At 41.2% G+C, this 22,731-nt stretch overlaps 1 long non-coding RNA gene across 2 annotated transcripts in view; it reads left to right on the forward strand.

Annotated features, from left to right (window-relative positions):
* Positions 1-19,131, forward strand: part of LOC107196544 — a 34,885-nt gene extending 15,754 nt beyond the window's left edge. For both annotated transcript variants that reach the window (XR_003043727.1, XR_003043728.1), the window contains exon 2: positions 18,267-19,131. This is a non-coding gene — a long non-coding RNA (uncharacterized LOC107196544). The remainder of the gene's footprint in view (positions 1-18,266) is intronic.
* Positions 19,132-22,731: the final 3,600 nt, after the last annotated feature.

The following is a 22,731-nucleotide window of genomic DNA, read 5'->3' on the forward strand; positions in this document are numbered from 1 at the left end:
GGCTCTGTCTTCAGAGAGTTTAACATTTGCTTAGATCTGCTTTGTGTGGCCTCCAACATCTAGCCAGTTACTTGAAAGCCATGATAACTTGAGCATAAAAGTTTGGCTTTTCTATATGATGGAGTTTTTTATGCCTACTCTACTCTGGGTTTTAAAAATCTTCATCTCCTTTTTCATCTCAGCAAGAAAGCAGGTGAGTAAGTAAGTATTTATGTGGAGATAGGGCTGGTACCCGGTCAACACTCTCTATGAGGTATTTTTCTTATCTCATACTTTCTTTGAAGAAAAAGTCTGTTAATTCCAAAATATTTGTGGTAAGTCATGAAATGGCCAGAATTGAAGGATTTCAATGTGACTTGTTAGATCGAATGAGAGAAGCCAGAAAATTAGTTAAAGATGCTCAATTTGGTAAATGATCTGTCATAGGATTCGATTTAACAAATCCTTTTAAGCAGAGCGTACATTTCTGTAGGTTTGGCAAGGTGTCAAAACTTATGAAATATTTGGAGGTCTCAATTCAGCAGTGGCCTCAAAATAGATTCTCTTTAATGAAAGTTAGAAGTTAAAAGGCAAAATTGAAGTATATCCTGCCGTGATGTTTCATAAATTTGCCAGATTGCCAGATGATACTTAATTGGAAGCTTGGGAAATAATGATGAGCAGCCTAATCGGGAAAAATCTATTTGGTCTAAATCTCTGGAGAAGATTGCACAGACAGTAAACAGTAAACTAGAGACATTTAAACATGAGTCTGTTGGAAACAAAATAAAACCAGTCCCTCCCAACAAAAACAGGCATGAGAACAGCAACCGAAGAAATAGAAAGCAGCTCTTTAACTTAATATATCACTACAGTCGTTATTTCTGAGAAAGAATTTAGACTTTATCTAGCCCTGAAATGGTGAAGATGAGAAATAGTTCTCAGTGCTGATACTTAACAGGGTCCCTCCATATTTAGCGGTGGCCACCGAACATCTTTAATCAGTGTCTGTGACACATTTGTTCTACAGTTTAAGAATTAGAGCTTGACATGTGATGAATCCTTTTTTTTTTTTTTTTTTTTTTTTGTCAGAGTGTGAGGGAGAAGAAAAATGTGGTCCGCAAACTAGAAATCTTATTCTGGAAATTCTGAGTTGTGTTGCTTCTGCTACAGCATCTGCCTTAACCCCTGGGTATATTTTCCTAAGCACAGGAGAAATTTCACGAATTCTTTAGGACTGTGCTACCCAATGCAGGTGGTGATTTAAATTCAAATTTTCATTAAATAAAGTTAAGTAAAATTAGAAAATTCCTCAGTTGCTTCAGGTACACGGTAATTGTTGGTGGCCCCTCGCGACTAGTGGCTAGATGTGGGCAGAACATCCAGGTGTTGGACTTTCCCATCATCCCAGAAAGTTCCAGTGCTGGGTGACTTGCTGAGTAGTTAATTTTAGCACCTCAGCGCTGTTTTCAGCCACCACGGTCCTGCTCGGTCAGGCTGAGGCCCGTAGGTCCTCTTTGCTCTGTGCGTGGACATATGGCAGTGAACTTGTCTTTCTCTGTTTGCTTCTTCAGACTCAGTTTCCTCGTCTGTGAAGAGTAAGACTTAACGTACAGAGTTTGTGTGAGAATTAAATGATAATAGCTTTTCCTCTTCTCGATCAGGTTCAACTACCCCTGTCCGGCCTGGTGACTTCTCTTCTTGGCTGCCGGTCCTTTGTCATGTGAAGGCCAGGGTCCCCGGCCGGTGGCCGTGGTTAGAGCTCAGTGGGATTGGTGCTGCTCCCCCTGGGAGAAATACCCCTCCTTTGGGAGTCAGGACTGCTCAACCCGCAGACCCAGAATCGGGGGGCAGAGAGCGGGCCTTGTCCACGTGTTGCCCTGAGCTCAATGCCAAGGAGGCTTTCTTACTTCACCCACCGGTCCTCGGATCTACGGATTCGCCTGTTGGGGACACGGTGCCGTTGCGTGTATATGGATGCGTGCGTGTGCGTGTGCGTGCATCCTGCATTCTGGAGGATGGTACCCCATTCTTGTACGGCATCTTCTCTGAGCCGATGCCATAGCCGTACCCTGCAGCCTTTCTTTGCTCTCTCGGACCAGCTGGTCCTGGGAGGGGCAGGCTATGAGAGGACCGCCGAATGCCAAGTTCAGTGCCTGCTGCTCTACCTCCGTTGTTAGTCTGTTGTGATTTTGTGTGGGATTCATATCGATGCATCAGACATTTTTGTGCTTTTGGATAATCGTACAGGCTTAGGCCCTATGGGAAGGGCAGGGAAAGGCGTGTCTTAATATATGCCTGGAGCAGGCCAATTAACGATTGCCCTTCCGGCGAGAAGGGGTGACTTGGGTGCCCGAAATCCTGTCTGTCACAGGATTTTTAATCCCTCTCAGCTATTTGTTCTCGTTTCTTCTAAAGAACCAGCTGTGTCCAGCAGCAGCCACCCAATTTCATTGCCGTCGTAACTGTACTTCCCCACGAGTATTTCTCAAATTACTGACGAATTCCACATGCTAGTGCATTTCCTTCTACTGTAGGCCGTCCCCATTTACCGCTGCCAGAGTTCTAATATTTACCCTGTTGCTCTGCTGCCGACTCTTCGTATTTCCCCGCAGACATGGCGTCCCCATTGCCACCTGTCCAGCAGGGAACGCTGTTCCTGGACTTACTAGCTTTTGCAGGCGGGATTCCCCGGGAGGCCGACTCTGAGATGCAGTTAATGTGAAGGAAGTTTACTAGGGAGCGCTCTTCAAATTCATACCTGTGGCTTAGGTTGCCAGATTCTGCAAGTAAAAATGCAGAACGCCCAGTTAAAGTTACATTTCTGAATAATTTTTAATATAAAATACACCACTTGGGATGTAGCTGACATTCACATTTAACCGGGTGTGATGTGTATGTATGTGACAGTCCTATTTCCGGAGGACGGGAAGGAAGTGGGAGTGGACAGAGGGCGGTTACTATCAGTAACGACAAAGGCCTCAGCTGACCCTTCAAAACGGAACTGGGGCGGCTACAGCCTTGTCCCAGGTTGGCACAAGGAGGCTGGGTTTCTGTATCCTTGCTTTGACCAGTCACGGGGTGCGGACTGCGGCCAGGACAGAATCATGACCTTGGGGACGTCAGCTCTTCGGCTGAGGTTAACGCGCTGCGAGGGTTGTCAGTCAGCAGCGCCCCCAGCACCCAGGGGGGTATTCTGAAGGGGGTACCTGGGGGGTCGGCATATAAGCACATCTATTTTAATCATCATCATAATCAGCATTTTTATCTCCTCTCACGTAAATGCTCTGAATGTTTTGTGACAGCTCTCGCTGAGAATAAGGCCTTCAGTGACAGGTCCCTGACCAGGGTCTTCGTCACCGCTGAGGCTCTGGACGGAGACTGTCTCTCAGAGCGAGGCCCTCGCTCTCTCTAACACCTCGCTTTCCCTCTGCAAACTCCGGTGGCCCGTCCTCCCATCCAGGTCCGGCCACGGGTCCGGAAGCCCGGCGGGAACGCGCACTCAGAACGGACCTTCTTGTTGGGCTCAGACGCTGATTCCGATGTCTTTCCTGTGACACCGGTGAAGGCCAAGACTCTTAACCCATTTGTGTTTCCCTCTATCCTGTATTTTTAAGTTCTTTTCTTCAGCAAGATTTCGAGCCTCGTACCGAAGGTACATGCTCTTGACCTGAATCTTTCTTTAGCTTCGATGCAGCCAACCTTCTTCCTTCTTTCATCCTCGAAAAGGCTAATCTGTCCTCGCTCTCTGTTCTCCCTGCTTCTCTGCCTGCTCAGTGTTTGGCTTTCAGCTCCACTCACCCACTGAGCGACTGCGAGGGGCCATCCTCTTAGCCCTTATGCTGTTGGCGCTTGCACTTGAAACGTAGCTCAGCCTCTCCCCAGATGCCTTTGCTGCCTGGACGTTGCCGCCTCCGGCTGGCCTTCGTCCCTCAGTGCTCCAACGTCTCGCCTCGGCCCTAGGACCTTTAAGTTCTTGTTCTTTGATTTTATCCCAGTTGCCTCAGGATTCTGTCTCTTCTCTCAAATTATTTCCTCTGGAATTTCAACTGGCATTTCCATGCTGGTGACTCTTGATTTTCTCTCGTCCAGGCAAGGTCTTCCCCCTAAGTTTCGAGTTTGTTTATGCAACGCTTCAAAGGTCGCCTCTGTTCGGATATTCCAAAAACGCCTCAAAGGCAACATGAACGGAACTCAAATCACCAAAGCCAGGGCTTCTTCGTGTGAGTCGGTGACACCAAGCTCGAACTCTGAGCCCCATCTCTGACTCCTTCCTCTTACTTTTCTGTGTTCAGAAAACCATCTCGTCCTGATGGCTTTAACTCCTAAATATTTCCGGAGCATCTTCCTTTCACCAGTCTAGTCTTTCTCACATTTTTTCCCCACAGAACTTCTAGAGCGATCTGAGGTGCAGCTCTCACCATGTCGGTCTTCCGATTAAAATTCTTCATCGGCTCTCTGTCACCTGTAAGCTCGAAGATAAAACTTTCACTCTGGGACTAGACTTACCTTCTTTCGATAAACATGAAACTGGACGACATAAATGCTGTCACAGTTTTTAGACAGTGGTTAAAACTGGAACAGTATGGAAGGGAAGGAGACAAGCGAGATGAACCTACAATCATGCCGGCTGTCTGCCTTCTGGTACTTTCTGGACACCGCGGGGAGGCGTGTCTCGGACAGAGCACAGCAATCCCATTAAGTTGAGCAGACAGAGTTTGGTGTACGGGAAGCCGGAGGCGTCTGGAACTTGTGGAGAAGCGTGATGGAGAGGTGGGAAAGAATGTCAAAAATCTGCGCAGGATCCTCTTCTCTCTGCTGCTGGAGAGTCAGCCGCACACGTGTGAAGAGATTCCCTACGGACAGGCGTCGAGCAGCTCGGAAGCTGGAGTTGAACCGTCGCCCGTGCTCACGCCAGGCTGGGTGACGTCTGACTTTTGGTGACCAAGAACAACAAGTCCTCCTTAAACACCTGGGACGTCGGGGACACTTCACAGGGCTCCTGCCTGAGTGGGGTCACTAAGCCGTCAGTCGTTCTCCACTGGGGTTTTATGGAAAATAATTTGAATAACTATTTCTCTCGAGGTTGGCATAACAGCATTCTAACTGCATTAGAGGTAAGTTAACTGATTATGTACAATGTTGCCCTAAACGGTGGGGTTTAATTTTCTTGTGGAACCCCAATTAAGAAGGAATATTTTATACTCACTCCTCAGAGCTGAAAAACAAACTTCAAAAGGATCGAGTAAGCTAGCTGCCTGACAGACCAAAGTCTAGTCTCCAACAAAGCAAAATACGTGCGATTGCTATCACCCGATCAAAAACTCCTAGACTTACGAAGAAGGAAATCATGACCGTCGCGACGAAAAAAATCAGTCAGTAGAAACAGGCACAAACATGATGGAAATGATGAAATTAGCAACTGTCGTGAAACATTTCTTATGGATATATAAATACGCTCAAGGATTTAAAAAGACACATGAACATAATGAGAATGGAAATGGAAGATTTAAAATGAAGTAAGTGTAACTCTTAGAAATCAAAAATACAATGTCTGAAAAAAATTCACTGGATGGGCTCAATATCCAATGAGACACCTCAGAAGAGAAGGTTGGTGAACTTGAATACACAGATATAGAAACTATAGAAGAATGAAGCCCAGAGAGGGAAAAAAAAAAGAAAAAACCACACACTAAAAATGGAGAGTCTCCGTGACCTTTAAAATACTATCAAACAGTCTATCAAACGTGTAATTGGAGTCCCAAGAGAAGGGAAGAGAAGAGTAAAAATTATTTAAAATCTAGGGCAACTCACATGTTTCACTATGCATGTAATGATTTATCTTTTGTCTGTCTTTCAAGTTTCAAATCTAAGCCAATTCCTGACATTTGGTTTTCTCTTTAGCTCGCTGAGTGACTCATAGTTTATCCCACATGTTATGCTATTTCTTATCACTGTATCTTTGTTCATTCTGGTGGCTCTGCCTAGAATGCTCTCAACCCCTACCCTGAGTATGCTAACTCGTATTTCTACTTTGTCTCGACACACAAGTCATCTTCAAGGAGTCTTTCCCGACATCGTCCCTACACTGGCTGCTCAGCTGGGGCAGTCTTCTCTTTGACGCTCCCGAAACACCTTTGCACATCTGTGCTCCTGCATCAAACCATTACGTTACAGAGATCTTTTTTTGAGTGTTTCTCCTACATCTAGTTCGTATTCTATTTTGAGCACTTAGTATAAGGAATGATACAAAATTTGCTGAAGAATGTATAAGTGATGACTTCATTGAGCTGACTTTGGGTCTGAATTTGATATTTTCATCCACGTATCAATTACAATAAGAAGAATCCCATTTCCCTTAAATCTCAGTTAGTATGGCTTATTCTTTATTGAAAATTAAAATATGTGCTCTTGTAGCTAATGAGTGTAGGTTTAAAGTCTGTGTATAATATTTTGGTGACTTACTTCACACACACACACACACACACTCACACACACACACACGCTTCACAAAGCTTCATAAGGCTAGGATTCCAGAATTCCAGATGATAAATTGTGGACCTTATAATACAAATACCTTCAAATTTTAATATGTCTGAAGAGTTTTTGCGAGGCTTGCTAAAATTCAGTTTATCTTGCCTCACTTCTAGAGAGTCCGATTTAGTGAATCTGGCTAACAGCTCAGAAACCTGTATTTAAAAATAAGCGTCCAGATGATTTTGTTGTAAATGACAGCTAATGTCTGGAGAGAAGCAAACGTCTACGTTCCATCGCTAGAAGACATTGGGAGTCGTGACTGGAGAAGCATAGTTTAACAGTGGGTCCTACAGTTGCGTTTGGACTAGACAAAGAAAAGTGAGGCTTGGAGGATTACGAATTAGAGAAACCTTCTTAAAGAACTCGCATTACGTTAATTTTAAAGTTCTAGATAAATGCCACAGTTGAGCAACTAATGGGGACTGAGTGTGATGAGCATTTTCATAGAGACGAGAAGAAATCAGCAAAGCAAACGGAAGAATGCTCTTTATTATGTTTTAAAAACCAGTGTTTGATGTGGAGTGCTTGATTCCAGGAGCAGCAAGTTGCCACTGTGAGCTCATGGGCGGAGGGTGGAAGCGAGTGGCTGTGGTCCGCGCTCAGCAGTCACCGTGGTTAAAAGCAAGATTTCCCAGCTGATTGCTCCTTTCTAAATATTGTATTAAGCCATCAACTTAAGGGTATTTTAGAGGACAAGCTAATGGACAATCTTGTCATATTGTATTGCGTGTAGCAATCATGCTGTGTTGAATGGACGTATCAGAGAGAAGCTTTTGAAAAGCTGAGCCAACTCAGAGGACAAGAGAGTGAGAGAGTTGTTTTTACCTGTGAAGGTGACAAACCATGAGATGTCCTACAAAGAATGTTATACTTGACCTGCGTAACTTGGGCAAGGAATCTATGGATGAAATCTCAAGAGTGAATTAATTTGGATGGAATTTTGAAACTAATTCATTCTTTTTGAGTACACTCAGTTTTTTATGTGGTACTTCACATTCATATTCATAAGTTCTTTTCGAAACAGATCTGCCTGCCTGCCTCCCTCCGTCCCTCCATCCCTCCCTACCTCCTACCTATCTTTCTACCTATCCAACTATTAAATCTAATATTTAAATGTATTCACAACACTATAAAACGAAATTCTCCAAGATGCTGTTTCAGTTCCAAACGGTCCCGAAAATTTCTGTCTCGATGTAGACCCAGGGTTGTAGAATATCGAGTCTTTTTTAAAACAAGTCGATTCTACTCTCTGTTCTCCAAAAGGCTAGATAATTTCTTTCTCTGAACCAGACGACTGAGCATCTCATTAGATACCTGATTCAAAGGTCAGCAAATAGGAGAAATGTAATTGTCATCAAAACACTTACAGAAAAGAGAAAAATGGCTGTCAAGTTGAACACAGAAATGGATGTTAATAACCCATATGTAGATACACAGCTAGTGCTTCCAGGCTTCTCGGGATTTCTGCATTCTGTTTGTCGTTGGGGCTTACGATTGTGCTATGCTAGCCGTGCTTCGGGAGAAATAACGAAACTGCCTGTTTGCATCACCACGTGCTACCCCTGTTTTCATTTGCTATAACGCTCCAGCGGATGATAGTCATCTCCTCCCAGTGCCTCTCCTAGTAATGTTAAGAATTCGTGGCTCCTTAAGACTGTGGCCGTGGAGGTTGCCTTTCCACCCCCCAGCAGGAGCAGGAGCAGCATAAAGTCCTTGGCCCTAGGGTCCTGTCGTGGCCGCCATGGCAGGATCCATGTGGATGCATAGTAACTGTCAACGCACGCACTTCGGAGCAGGAAGATTCTTTCGACCACACTATCGGGAGGCATCGAGTAGCCCTGTGCGGCTGTACAGGGGAGAGGGCTCTTCCTGAAATCAAGTCGTCGGTATGGGGTACAGACAGAACGTGTCCTGATTCTTCAGGGTGCTGGTCACAAATAGAGTAAGTGTGTACAGACACACGGTGGTGACTGAGACACATTCACGGGCCTGGAGGAGGGTGGGAGCCGAGGCAAGTACGAGACGGTGCTTTCAGGATTTAAGCTCATCGAGTAATACCAGTTTGTGACATTTAAATTACATTTCTCTTACATAGTTTGTGGTCTGAGATTTCTAAAATCGTGATAAAATAGTCTGGGATTTTGGGTAGCACAGAGTGAAGGGTAGCGAGAAAGGCCTATGACTCAATCCTAAAATCTTATCTTCGAAGAAAAACTCTGCTGTTATCTTAACTGATGACAGCTAAACTAACGGGAGCATTGTGAACGGCTCAGAAATTCTTTGCAGACTCTTCTGGCCAACATTTTTCACTATTTATTTCTATTTCTTGTTATTGGGCTAGAGTTAAACATGCTTATGCTTGTATGAATTTTATCGAAGTACTTGATTTATCGATAGCCTGGGTCTTTTGGGCAGTGACTTATCACGACCGCTCAGCAGCATTGTGATTCTTTACATTTCTTTTAGCTTCTACAAGAGGATTGCTCGCAGAATTTTTAGAAGTAAAATTACTCTTATTGCATTGATTTTTATATGATCGTTCATGTAATGGCACACGGAATAATTTTACATGAATTATAGCTCTGTTCTGCCTCTTTAAGAAATTTGCTCTAGTCATAGCGTTTTATGTGCTTATTTTCTCGTGTCAGTGGCAATATATTCAGAGTATTCATCTGTTGTTCAAGGTTATATACATTATCTGTGAAATAGTCTTTCTCTTTGTTTTATCTATTATTTATAATTATTTTGTTTTTATCAAAACGGAACAGGCAAGCTAAGAATTCAAATAGTACAGATAGGCCTTAATGAAAAGCTTCATACTTTACACTCACTTGTCAGAAGCAATCATTTTCAACTGTTATTATTAGACCTTTTGTTGGTTAACCCCATACATCTAAATAATAAGCTATTTCTTGAAATATCAACTATGGAAATATCAACCATATTGTCTATATTATGAAAGATGAGCAACTCATATTCAATCTCTTTCTGCCTTCTCAATTGCTGATATTATTAATTATTAGTGTATTAGTTCTTTTGGTAACTTTAAGCACTGCATATAAACTTATATTTATTTTGTTGTCAAATTCAGACATCAGCTCTCGTCTGCCCTAATGTAAGTTCATGGTTATAGCGCCCTTACTATTTTTCCTTTTGGACTTTTCCACCTGTGATTTTACTTTCGCATTATTAGTGTTGATCATATTTACATTAGGTTCCCAAGCATCATCGGGTCTGCCATTGTTAATCTATAGCTTGACTTGAGGTACATCGTGTTGATCATATTTACTTTCCACCTGTGATTTTACTTTCGCATTATTAGTGTTGATCATATTTACATTAGGTTCCCAAGCATCATCGGGTCTGCCACTGTTGATCTGTAGCTTGACTCGAGGTACATAGCCTGTGCTTTAGCTCTCCACATCCACGTCAGTATTCCATGTATTACCTATATTTAAATCTCAGAATTTTTTATACATCGAGCCTAATTAAATTGTATTCTTTTACGAGTTTTAGCTTCAAAACCAAGTGGGGTGCTAGAACTTTCTCCCTAGGGTCCATAGTAAAGACCTCCCAGTTAAAAGATGATCACTGGAATTAAGGTCAAATGAATGATCTTTTCTGCCGCTCCTTCATTAACTGCTGAAGATCATGCCACATTGTAATTTCCTTCACATTTCAACCATGAGTTTTTCTTGAAATTGTTTTTGTGTTGTCGTCGTGGCATTCTTTATGAGGGATTTCTTCTTGGAGCCCACAGACTGGCTCTTCTAATTTGGACCAGTTATTTTCTAGGCCGGCCGCACAGCTGCCATCTTGGCAATTCTGCTGGAATCCCAGAGGAGCCTACGTCCTGTCTTTCTCTTTCGTATTTTTTACCCTTGTTTCGCTTTACATAGTCACATGGATTTCCTAGAAAGAATGGTGAATTAATGCTTTGAGCCCTTGAATATGTGGCAATATCTTTGATTTAGACTCATATTGGGTTGAATATGTGGCAATATCTTTGATTTAGACTCATATTGGGTTTATAATTTACCATGGTATAGAAGAAGTGAGTGTATATTATAATTTCCCTTAGATATTTGCAACTTCGCTCCATTGTCACTTAGCATCTTGATGACATGGAACCTGAGGCCAGATTATTTTTGTCTGCTGCTTTAGGAATTTTCATTAGCTAATTGATTAATTACATTTTCAGCATGGTTTACTTGACGATAATTTTATTTCATAGTTATTCTGTTAAGTCCATTTAATTTATATAATACTTTTGAGTATAGATATAGCATTTAACAGAATTAAAAAATAACTTGGTTAAAAATAACTTGGAAGGCATTGAATTTGTTCTAATGGCAAATATTAAGTAAAACCTGCTTCCTGACCCGGAGAATTTGAAGGTTATTGTGATTACTGTAATTTTATATCCTGTTCATACTACTTAAAATGGACTCGTAATTTCTTTCAGACTTTTTAGAGTAAAAATTATTATCCTATTACTTTGATCATATTTTTAAATTTGAAGAAAAATTCAACTGTTTTTTTTCAAAATCTACAATTTTGACATTTAGAATGTGAGGGATGATAAGAAAACAGAGGATAATATTTATAATGTTTTATAAGCATCGACTAAGGTAAGGTATACCTGTATCACCATAGCAACACGTTGTATCATTGAAAAGGCATGTGCTTTGGAGACAAGTAGATGGGTTCAAATAACAGTTCTCATCTTCAGTGTCTATGTAAACGTTGAGAAGTTAGTTGTTATTTCTAAGCTCTGTTTCCTCGTCTATTAAGCAGTGCAGGTAACTTTTACCCATGGAGTTAAAAGGCTGTGTGAGATGTGATATTATAAGCCCGGCTTATTGTTGGCAACCCCCCACCCCCTTTAAAAAAATTTAATCTGGCGATTTAATTCTATTCATTGGCATGGGCAGCCATTAACCTTTAATGTAATTATTGATATTGTTGGATTTACTCCATCAGCTTATTACTGCTTGTCTCTTTGCGGCCTCTGCTTTTGGTTTTTCCGTTCCTCCTTTCTTGCCATCTTTTGATTAATTTTTAAAATTCCATTTTTAATGTAGTCATTGGCATTTTAGTCACACCTTTTGGCGTTGCTTTTCGAGTGCTTGCTCAAGGAATTATAGTATACGCTCTTAACTTTTCACACTGAACTTAAAATGGATATTTTACTACTTGATATAAAATGTAAGGTTACATGGAGTCTCAAACAGAAAAATATGCTTTCCAGACTCTTCAGAGCACGCCAGGCAAATCGCTGCCTTTACACTACGGGACTTTTCAAGGCGTGGTCCCTCACAGTCCCACAGGCGACGCCAGGCCCTGGATGGGGTTTTCTGGCTGGATTTGTAGATACGGTTTTTGTCTAATCAGGTGCACCACACAGTGTTTTTAAGATAATTACACTGTTGCAAACATGAAAAAACTTGGACCAAAAGGGATGGAGTTAGTTAAAAATAAAGTAAAACAAAACGAGAAGAGATGTTCGAACCTCTAATTGTATCAGGTAGAAATCAGACTGAGCTGAGCTGAGTCCTGTCTGCTTCATTATGTTGTCTAAGTTAAACCTGGGCAGAGCAGTGGTTGGTAAGGTTAAGATTAATTCTGGGATGGTCTCATATTTCACTCGATAAACTTTACAATGTTAAGGCACATTGTAAACCCTAATCATTTCACAATTCAAAGTAGACCACACGGAATAAGACAGCGATGAATTCATTTGTGGAGACAAGATTTTATTTTCTTCGTAAGTATTTCTACTACATCTTTACTAACGACATCTGTAAATAAATAATGATGGACATGTTGGCTGTGATTATGAACATCAGAGCGTGCGTTTGAAAAGTTTCAAGATTGTCTATTAACATTTACTAATGATGGTTGTTTAGAATCCTACTTTTCTCGAGACTACTAATGAGACTCTTAATGAACAACCAAACTGTAATATATCTTCTTGCGAAGATTAGAAATACCCATTAATTCTCTAAAATTAAAAAAGGAAATACTTACATATGGAATATTAATTAGAAAACAGATTCTTTATTTCAATGAAAATGTTCACAGCCTCTTTGGATTACATCTGAAACATTTGCTAAAGCCATTTTTTTTTTTCTCCTGGTGGTGACAGCCAGACTGTTTAAGCTCATAACTTGTAATTTTCCAGACACTCTTTTTATAGTGCTCAGTCATATCATTTGGATGTGGCTCAAGGCACGTGCCGTTACTGAAGCCCTCGAAACTGCATAACAAATAAGAAACTCACGAACGTGTCCTTTTGCAGTTCATATTGTTGAAAGATAGTCAGTTATCTACATGAAATGATGACGTGTAAGCAACAGTATAATTTTTAAAAAATTTTATGTGCCCTCTCATTTTGCGTGCAGCATAAACTTAAGAACTGAGGCCATTTGAATGGGTAATTCAGACTAAATGATATTTTCGACTTGATAAAACTTATACCCAAGAGTTTTGGATTATGGTGAGTTGCCTCAAGCTTTCCCATTATGTGGAACGTATTAGAGTGTGTAGGACGCGCTTGCGCATGTGTTGCTGAGGATACATCATGGGCACCAAATCCAGAAGGGATTTCCTAAGGGCTGTTGGTCTCGCCAGCAGAACCTTGACTCAGATCGCTAATGGACCCAAACCAGTAGTCTGACGTTTTGGGATTTGTTGTGCTGGGGTGCCTTGTGCCTTTCAAGACGTTTCAAACCATCCCTGACCTCTGATCGCTAGATACTTTGGTAGTAACAAACAAAAATGTCTCCAGGTATTGCCAGATATCCCATGCAAGGGTTAAGAAGGTGTCAAAATCACCCCTGATTAAGAGCCACCGGTCTATATAGAACCTTGCTGTGATGACCTGCACTTTCTAGAAAGGTGAATAAGGACAGTTGAGCTCCAGAAAGAACCACCGTACTTTAGCTGATGTCTAGTCGAGAAGTTCATTGGAATCTAGAAAAGGATGTAAAATCATTCTTTGAAGTTTTATTCCGTCAAGTTCTGTTTCCATCAAGTTCTCTTTTGGTTTACATACAATCAGCCTCAGTGGGTGGCTAGAAAATTATTCTATTACTCTGTTGTAGTCAAAGCTGAGAACGCTCTCCTGGTTCCGTGCCAAAAAGAGTGTGCTGGATTCTTACTTTCTTCGGAGTGGAGCACCTGTAAAGCAAACACGACCTGACCTCTTTAATGTGGATCGTCTCTCTTTCCACCCCTTCTGTGTAATTTGGTGCTGGGTGAACAATTTCTTATACGGGATGAGGATAAGCGAAGCTGTAGAGAATAAAAGGGTTAGTAAATCCTATCATTCACATATTATTCACAATAATAATTAATGGACGTCTTCCTTATTTCTACAGAATAGATCAGGAGGTCAGCAAAATTTTTCTGTGAAGACCCAGGTAGTCAATCCTTTAGGATTTACAAGCCATATGGTCTCTTTGCAGCTTCTCAATGCTGCTATTGTAGTGCAAAGCATCCGCTGAAGATAGTAGGAAAATGGACTCGGCTGGGAACCAGCCCATCTTCGTTTGGCCCGTGGGCCTTCATTCACCGAGCCTTGACCTAGACTATCAGCAACAGCCTTCATCTTTCTTGTGTTCTTCCTTTATCCCGTGGCTGGCCCGTCTCTCAATGGAGGGATGTTTCTACTTACTTGTAAATAAATGTGTATCATTCATTTGCTTTTTCAAAAGAAATAAAGTTTGATGACCAATGTATCTATGATAAATAAAATAGTGTTTAATTTTCCTTGGTTTTGAGCTTTATAAAATTGTGTTATACTCTTATAAGTGCTACTGTAAAAACGGTAAATCGTGAAAGCATTTTTAGAGTTGTCGTGGATGCTCATTATTTAGTAGTAATTGCCTCCTTACATCTTTGCATTTGGCTTCCTTCACGACAGTTTAGTTTTAATTCATTAAGGAAGATCGAATACTTAACAAATAAGTATAGTAGAAGGAACGATCATCTGAATGTAACAGGATGGATTTTTTGTGTTCTGCGTAGACTAAGCTCTCCTCAGAACAGAGTCGATGCTCTGTAAACAGGAGTCTGCAGAGCGACACCTCGGTTCTTCTCTTGCTCCCGTTTATCCAGTCATGGCTGAGGGTTTCTTTAACCGTTTTAGTCCAGCGTCATGATTCGTATTCTGAAGCGTCAGGATAAAAAGTAATGTATTATGACGGTAACTTGAAAAAGTAAGAGTGACTGATTAAGTAGCTGATTGGCTTATTGGAATCCAACTCACCCATAAGATGCTCCTATATAGAAACAGTAAAAGAAAGGAAAGCCTGAACGATCGAGCCCCGGCCTTTTTTTTTTCCCTCTTGAAGTGACTCACCCATCCTGCCCTGTTCCCAAGCAGAAAGTGCCTCGGTTTATCACCGAATCGAGTGCATCGATAGCAGCCGAAGCCATCGAAGCTGATTCTGGGGAAACTGAGTGTTCCGGAACAATCTAAAATCGAAAATAACTTAAACCTATCCAATGCGTTTATTGTCAAAATATCATACATTATTTCTTTTTAGTTATAACCAGCCGCAAAAGGCCATACTACCAATGGCCCCGTGATAGACATTACATAAGCAAAAACATATACATCAGATGTAATTGACGTGGAAACTACGAGACTACAACGGAGTGCGGACGCTCTCTGAATGACAACTTTAAATAACGTCTCTAAATCGGCCTGTTGCCACAGGGTTAATAGCATCTCCATAACTGTGGATGGGTGATTTTACAGCCTTGCCACGTTCTGTCTGCAGCATTTAATGTGATTTCTGTTTTAGGGCTCTGATCTCCTGGCTGTGAATAAGTAATGTGAATGCATAAACAGATTTCAACAAAAGTATAAAATAGCATGTGGCAAATTGGAAGATTAATTGAGGAAGGGTTGGGGAGGGTCATACAGATCATTAATAATTCTTAAAACAGTTTTTATTCAGTGAATTCACTCCTTGACTTACTCGTTTTCCAAAAGAGCTAAATATGTAATCATTTCTCAAGATTTGCTTTTCTAAAATATTAATCTTAAAAGAAGAAAGATAGAGAAATTACCTCCTTGGATCTAACTCTGAAACACTTCCAGGCTGATGGGGAGACAGAGATTTTGTTCGTGTTCTTTATGAAAAACCTGCTTTTGCGTTCTTTTTCTTCTTTCTTTTTTAGCAAGAACAGAGTCAAACATAGAGCTATCTGTAATGTGACTTTAGGATGTGTGAAAAGCACTCTGGTCATAAAAATCCCTTTTTTATTGCTTTACTAATCTTTGGCAGTCTATAGTAAGAACATCTTTGCTTTAGTTTTAGACATCTAGTGTCTCGGGAGTGAAAACATTGAACGATCATTTGTAGCAATGAGCAATTAGCTCATCTCATTCCTCCAGTCAGTGTTTATAGCAACAAGCCCAGCTAATCCGCATTCAGCACTTTACCGTGTTCCGGGCACCTCATGTCTTGTTTCATCCTCACGTACATACTACGAATGTGTCGATTCTATTATTCCCATGTTTGCAGGGAAACCGAGGCTCAAAGAGGTAAATCGCGCGTTGTTCAAGGTCAGAGAACTCATGAGAGGCAAAGCTGAGGCTGCGTCCGAGACTCAGGTCTCCGAGGCCAGTGTCCGTGCTCTTAAAAGCTACACTGGGAAATCGGGGAAAGGGGGAGAGAAAAAAACCCAGGCACTAATCATGTTACGGCGGGTTAAGGCTGGGAAGGGACAGATGGGGGCGCTGCGACGCGACCCTGGCTTCTTCGCTGCCTTTTTTTCCTGTTTCTCCTTATTTTCGGTAAAGCTGAAGCAGGCACAAGCATCACATGGTGCCCAGCTATCGTAGGTAGTACGGCGTTTTTAAAACGGCAGACTATAACTCATTAGTGGGTCATAAAGTCAATTGAGTGGATTATGAGCAGCATTTCGGGGAAGTCTGGCACGGTCTTAGGAGATTTTATGAAAATATGTCATAACCCGTATTACGGGAGTTAAACAATGTTAAGATCCAAGGCTTAGAAAAAGAATTTGCCAGCCCGTTTACTCATAGGTATTTGATGGTACGTGTGTGAATGTGGACACTGGGGAGGTCGCTGCCATCATCTCGCTCTGCCCCCATCGGGAAGCGGGATGCGGCCGGGGAGGGGGGCTTAATCCCAGAGCAGAAAAGGATTCATCTGAGCAGTTCATTGTAACTCGCCCCCGAGTTCCCATGAGAATTATCTCAGGTCCCCAGGCCGAAGTCAAGCATTCCCTAAAGGAAGCGTTATGTGGCCAGCGTGTTAATACAATCAGATAGGAAAGAGCAGGAAACATGGGCGTGTGTCGCAGGGCACATCGGAGCTAACGCCGGGCCGCTGCGGTTTGTGTGTGACACGGAAGACGCGTGGGAGGGACGTCATAAAAGCCATCCGCTGGTGCCTCGTCTGAATCTGTGGCATATGATAATAAAAGCTAATGCAGGCTTTGCCAGGGACCACCCTAAGTACTTCACGTCCATTCATTTTTAATCATCACAGCAAGTCTGTGATTTAAGGACCCTCTTTAGTCCCATTTTACAGATGAAGAAATGAGTGGTGATCGAGTAACATCCAAGACCCACAGCAAGGATGGGGAGGAGCGGGGTTCAAAGCCAGGCCGTTTGGCTCTGCAGTCCGTGCTCAGGGTCTGACACTTCCTGAGCATCGCACAGTTACGGCATGGATATCGTATGAATTAATTTTGCATGAACACAGTTAACTTTTGAGAAACTGACTCTCGGTCAGCAAAGTATTGGGATTTTCAAATTGAGTTTCAACATGTGTGTAATTTTTTTTTTTAAAAGAACATTATGAAATAAAACTTTTTTAGCGTTGGGGCAAATTTAACATTTTAATCGAAATAATGTGATTGCCTTCAAATAAGTGGTTTTTGTCATTAGAAGATGGGGAAGGATGAAGTGAAAAATATAGAAGCATGTTTGTTCGCCTGTTCCGTATGAAAATGCGGGTAGTCAACACTGAGAAGATGCTGAGTATTGTCAGGGTTCAGTCAGAAAAACAGAACCTGCGTGAGCGATATAGAATAAAGGATTCGTAATAGGGACGAGAACTTAGATAATTATAGAACCTTCTGGAAATGTCTATTCAAGGACTCTTGAGACTGATGTTGGTCCCGGGCTGGCTTTTGGGGTGGAGAGCAGGTACGAAGTGGGTGGGAGCAAGGGCGTGCTGGAACCTGGTCTGTCCTCACCTCCGACCCTGATGAGACGTACAGGGAACCTGCAAGAGCCGCTGGTGCCCTTTGCGGTAGAGCGACACCCACACCTGGCCCCAGCTAGAGAAACAGAAGGAGGGCACGCACTGGGAACCGAGGGGCTGCGGGGGGCTGCTGTGTCCTGCTGCTGGGTGAGGTGCGGGCCACAGGTCTGCAGTAAGGGGTACGAGCTGCTGTGATGCCTGGCATCCCTGTGCCAGTCTTTAAAATGGAAAGAAGAAAATAGGAAAGAAGGAAGGAAGGAAGGAGAGAAGGAGGGAAGGAGGGAAGGAGGGAAGGTAAGGGGAGTAAGTCTAGAGACATGTTCGTGTTCAGTGTTTGTACAGGGAAACGTAAAACGCCACCACTGAGAAGGATGGGGGCTGTTTCTCTCATGCATCAGTCCAGACGCATCAGTGTGTGGTCTGAGAAGGGGTCAGCTCTGCTCCTAGAGACCCTCCAGGGCCAAGCTCCTTGTCTCTCATTGCTTCTCCATCCCCTAGGCAGCCATCGTCCTCCAGAGAGTGACTCTGACGCCACCACAGCGACCTGCAGCCTGCAGAAACGGGGAGGGAGCGAGTGGAAGGAAGTGGATTGAGTGACATCACCCCGGAGCTGGGCATTCCCCTCGCGCCTGGTGTGGGACGTGGACGTGGTCTCCGGCCTGGCAGCCACGTGCTTTGCTAAACCTCGAGAGAGTCTCGTAAAGCTAAGGAGAACAAGGGACCCTGGAGAATGCTTGGTCACTGCCACAAGTAAGAAAAGGAATACATAATCACATCAGTATCACTTTCCTTACCTATGAAATGGGGACGAAATCCTATTTCGCAGTGTTATTCTGAGAAATATATGAGAACACGTGTGTTAGAAAAGTGCTTTATAAACTGTGCAACACTAAACTATTATTTTTTACTTCTCGTTATTGATACTAGTATCCATAAGACATTTATTTATATACACGTAATAACCTAGTGCACGTTCGTTCTTTCATATGGTAGTCCGTCTTGCTTTTTAATTATAGATTTCTTGATGGCAGAGTCTCAATTTAAGTTGCCATGTATGAGACCTAACTCAATGTTGTAGATGTAATAAAACTCTGTGGGTAAAGTTAGTTATCAAAATCTTGCAGGTTTAAAGTTCTTTGGGTACTTAAGTGGCTGGGGAACCCGAGAGATAAATGAACACATTAGTCTTGCCTACACATGGAAAACCAGTTTACTAAATCTGCATTTGCCTACTCGTATTTGCCTTTGCCTGGTGGATTCATATAACATTTAGAAGCCTTCAGAAAGTATGCGATTAGTCTCCTTTTCATTTATTTATTTGGAGATGTAGCGAAATAAAATATTTGGCTATGCAGTTTCTAAATGTTCTCTTTCTCCGTTATTATTTCAGCTTTTCTACTGGTTTGAAAGAGTTATTTTATAATCTTTTTCCTCTAAGCTTTACTGAGATATAATCAATAAACAAAAGTACTCTGCGTTTAAAATGTACAACATGATGTGTGCATTGTGAAATGATTACCACAGTCAAGTTAATGAACATATCTGTCACCTCACATAGTTATTATTATTGTGGGTTTTTGTTTTTTTTTTGGCACGTGGTGAAGAACACGTGAGATCTACTCTCTTACCAAATGTCAAGTATACAATACAATGTTGTTTACTATAGTCATGCCGTCCGTTAGATTTCCGGAATCTATTCATCTTGCATAACCGAAACTCTGTATTTTGACCTATTTCTCCAGCACTTAGCCCCTGGCAACCAGCACTTTGCTCTCTGTTTTTATGAGTTTGACATTGGCCTGTAGTTTTTTTTTTTTTCTTCCCAAGGTCCTCATCTAGCTTTGATATCAAGTAATGCTGGCTGTGTCAAATGAGTTTGGAAGTATTTCCTCCTTTCCATTTTTTTGGAAGTGTTTGAGAAGAATTGGCATTATTTCTTATTTAAATGTTTGATAGAATTTGCCAGTGAAGCCATCTGGTCCTGGGCTTTTCTTTGTTCGGGATATTTTTGATCTCTGAGTCAATCTCCTTACTTCTGTTGTCTGCTCGGATGTTCTGCTTCTTTTTGAGTCAGTTTTGGTGTGTTGAATGTTTCTAGGACTTCATCTGTTTCTTCTTGGTTATCTGATTTGTCGGCATGTAATTGTTTATAGTAGTCCCTTAAGGGCCCTTGTATTCTTGTGGTATCGGTAGTATTGTCTCTTCTTTCATTCATAATTTTATTTATTTGAGTCTTATATCTTTATTTCTTAGGGAATCTAGCTAAGTTTGTCAATTTTGTCTTTCTTTCCAAAAATCCACTGTTATCGGTCTTTTCTATTTATTCTTGTCTCTGTTTCATTAATATATGCTTTAATCTTTATTGTTTCCTTCCTTCTATCTTTGGGCTTAGTTCATTTTCTAGTTTTCTCTTTTTTCTTAATGTAACTTTATTGCTATAAATTTCCCTCTTAGAACTGCTTTAGCTGCATCCCATAAATTTTGGTATGTTGTGTTTCCATTCTCATTGTCTCGAGGTATTTTTTTTTTTTTTATTTCCCTTTTGATTTACTTTTTGACCCGTCGGTTGTTCAGGAGTATATAATTTAATTTTCACATATGGTGAGTTTTCAGTTTCCTTCTGTTACTGATTTCTAGTTTCATACCATTGTGGTCAAAAAAGACACCTGATGTGATTTTGATCTTAAATTTGTTGAGACTTTTTTGGGGACTCAACGTAAACTCTGTCCTGGACAGTGTGACCCCACGAGTGCTTGGGAAGAATGTGTATTCTGCCACTGTCAGGAGAGATTTGTCTGTTCTGTATTTGTCTGTTCATGTATTTGGTCTGTGGTGTTATTCAAGTCTTTGTTTCCTTATTGATTTTCTGATTGAAGTTGGTTATTAAAGTCCTCTGCTATTATTAGAATGCTGTCTGTTTCTCCCTTCAGTTCTATTAATATTTGCTTTATTACAGGCTCTGATGTTGGGCACGTATAAATTTACAGTCGTATATCCTCTTGATGAATTGACCTCTTGATCATTATGTAATGACTTTCATCTCATGTCAAAGTTCTTGACTTAAAGTTTATTTTGTCTGATATAAACATAGCCACCCCTGCTCTCTTTTGTTACCATTTGCATAGAATGTCTTTTTCTATCCTGTCACTTTCTTTCTATATGTGTCCTTACAGCTAATGTGATTCTCTCATAGGCAGCATATTTTTGGATCTTGGTTTTTTGTTTTGGAGGGAGACCGAGAAAAATAGAGACCAGTGAATGCTGCACTTGGCAGCCAGAGGGAAGGTTAATTAGTATCATTAGTGATCTTCACTCTGAATTGGTTTATGGATCCAATGAAATGAAGCCTTGTTTCTACCCATTCTGATTCCCTTTAACCTTTTACCTGACACTTCATTGCGACATCCTAAGATTTTTCTTGTTATTTTTTCTTCTATTTTTTTTCTTTAAAACTCTCTATTATGATAGTCTCTTGGTTCTGTCTTGAAGTAACATTTAAGTCTCAATATGCATTCTTGAAGTTATTTAAAATAGGGAATATAGTATGAGAAAGAAAAAATTCACATATTCCAAAAGGCCATAATAAATGATTTTTTATTGATACTTCACCTAGATGCTATAGCATAACTTAATGGCTTGTGATTTCAGAAACGTGTTTATACTTCTTGACGTGGCCTTGCCCTTTCGTTTAATACTCTGCAGGAGATGTTTTTAAGCAGCAAATGGATTTGAAAGTCATTCTGTTTCTTCCAGATTACTTTTCTTTACACCATGTATTAGAAATAAAATAAAATTGCATGCAATTACAAATAAAATATATCCATATGTTCCAGTATCCTTCGCCATCAACTTTTGTTATGAATTCATTCGTTTAAGAGTGGCTGACATGTACTATTTGTCAGAGATGCAAATATGTAGATATGGCCTGCACAGAGAGCGTCTGGAATCCAGCTGGGAAGGAGACCGTGCAATAAAGGAGTGAGCTTGGACTGGTGCAGAACTCTTGGGAAAATTGCCCGGTGTCTGCAGAGCGAGGGGCACAGGAGGGGCTACTGGGGTGGAGCATGTGATCTGAGCCGTGAAGTTAGAGGAAGAGTTGATGGGGGAGCAGGCAGAGCTGGAGACGGAGGGGACCGGAAGGGCAGAAAGGACTAGAGCAAAGAATGAGAGGCAGGAAGGAATTTGGAGAGGTTAGATCGATGGGGTTGGAGGGCGAAAGTGGGGAGAGATGATGTGTAGGAAATAAGCACATCGAGAAAGGTCTCATTTGTTATGCCGAGGGATGTGGCGCTTAAGGTCAAAGAAATAGGGGACCGGCACGAACAATTTGTGTTTCATTAAGATGGCATTGTAATGATAAGTTTATAAAGACTAAGATCGATATGTTTAATTATTTGAACATGAAAAGACTGCGGGTCCAAAACAAAAATGACTAAAATTAAGCAGCAAGTTAAATTGGGACAACTCTTTATAATAAATGTGACAAAGGTTAATCGTTTTAGTATTTGAAGAGTTCATTCAAATTGAGAGCAACAGCACTAAGAAGATCCTCACAGATAACAGGCTGTGACGCTAGTAGGTAATTAGGAGATAAAATAGGCTAACAAACTGATTAGTATTCAAATTAAAACAACAGGGAGGTCTCATTTTTTGTTTCTCAAATTGAGAAACTTTTGAAAAAACTACAGTCAGACTACTCAGTGCTAACAAAGTATGGAGTAGAAGGAATTTTCATGCTTTGCCAGTGGGAGCATGAATTAATATAATCTTTGAGTCTGCAAACTGACCACACTCAGTGACCCAGGATTCTCTCATATTGGAATGTTAGCTAAGGAAATAATCTGAAGTATAGAATGGGCTATTTTGATGCTTAAATAAGATAATTCATTTGAAACACATTGTCCTGGCACATATAAGCACAAAATGAATGTTATTATTTTTATTAGCACAAAGATGGGCCATT

Source organism: Pteropus alecto, unplaced genomic scaffold, assembly GCF_000325575.1.
Source record: "Pteropus alecto unplaced genomic scaffold, ASM32557v1 scaffold87, whole genome shotgun sequence".
NCBI lineage: Eukaryota > Metazoa > Chordata > Mammalia > Chiroptera > Pteropodidae > Pteropus > Pteropus alecto.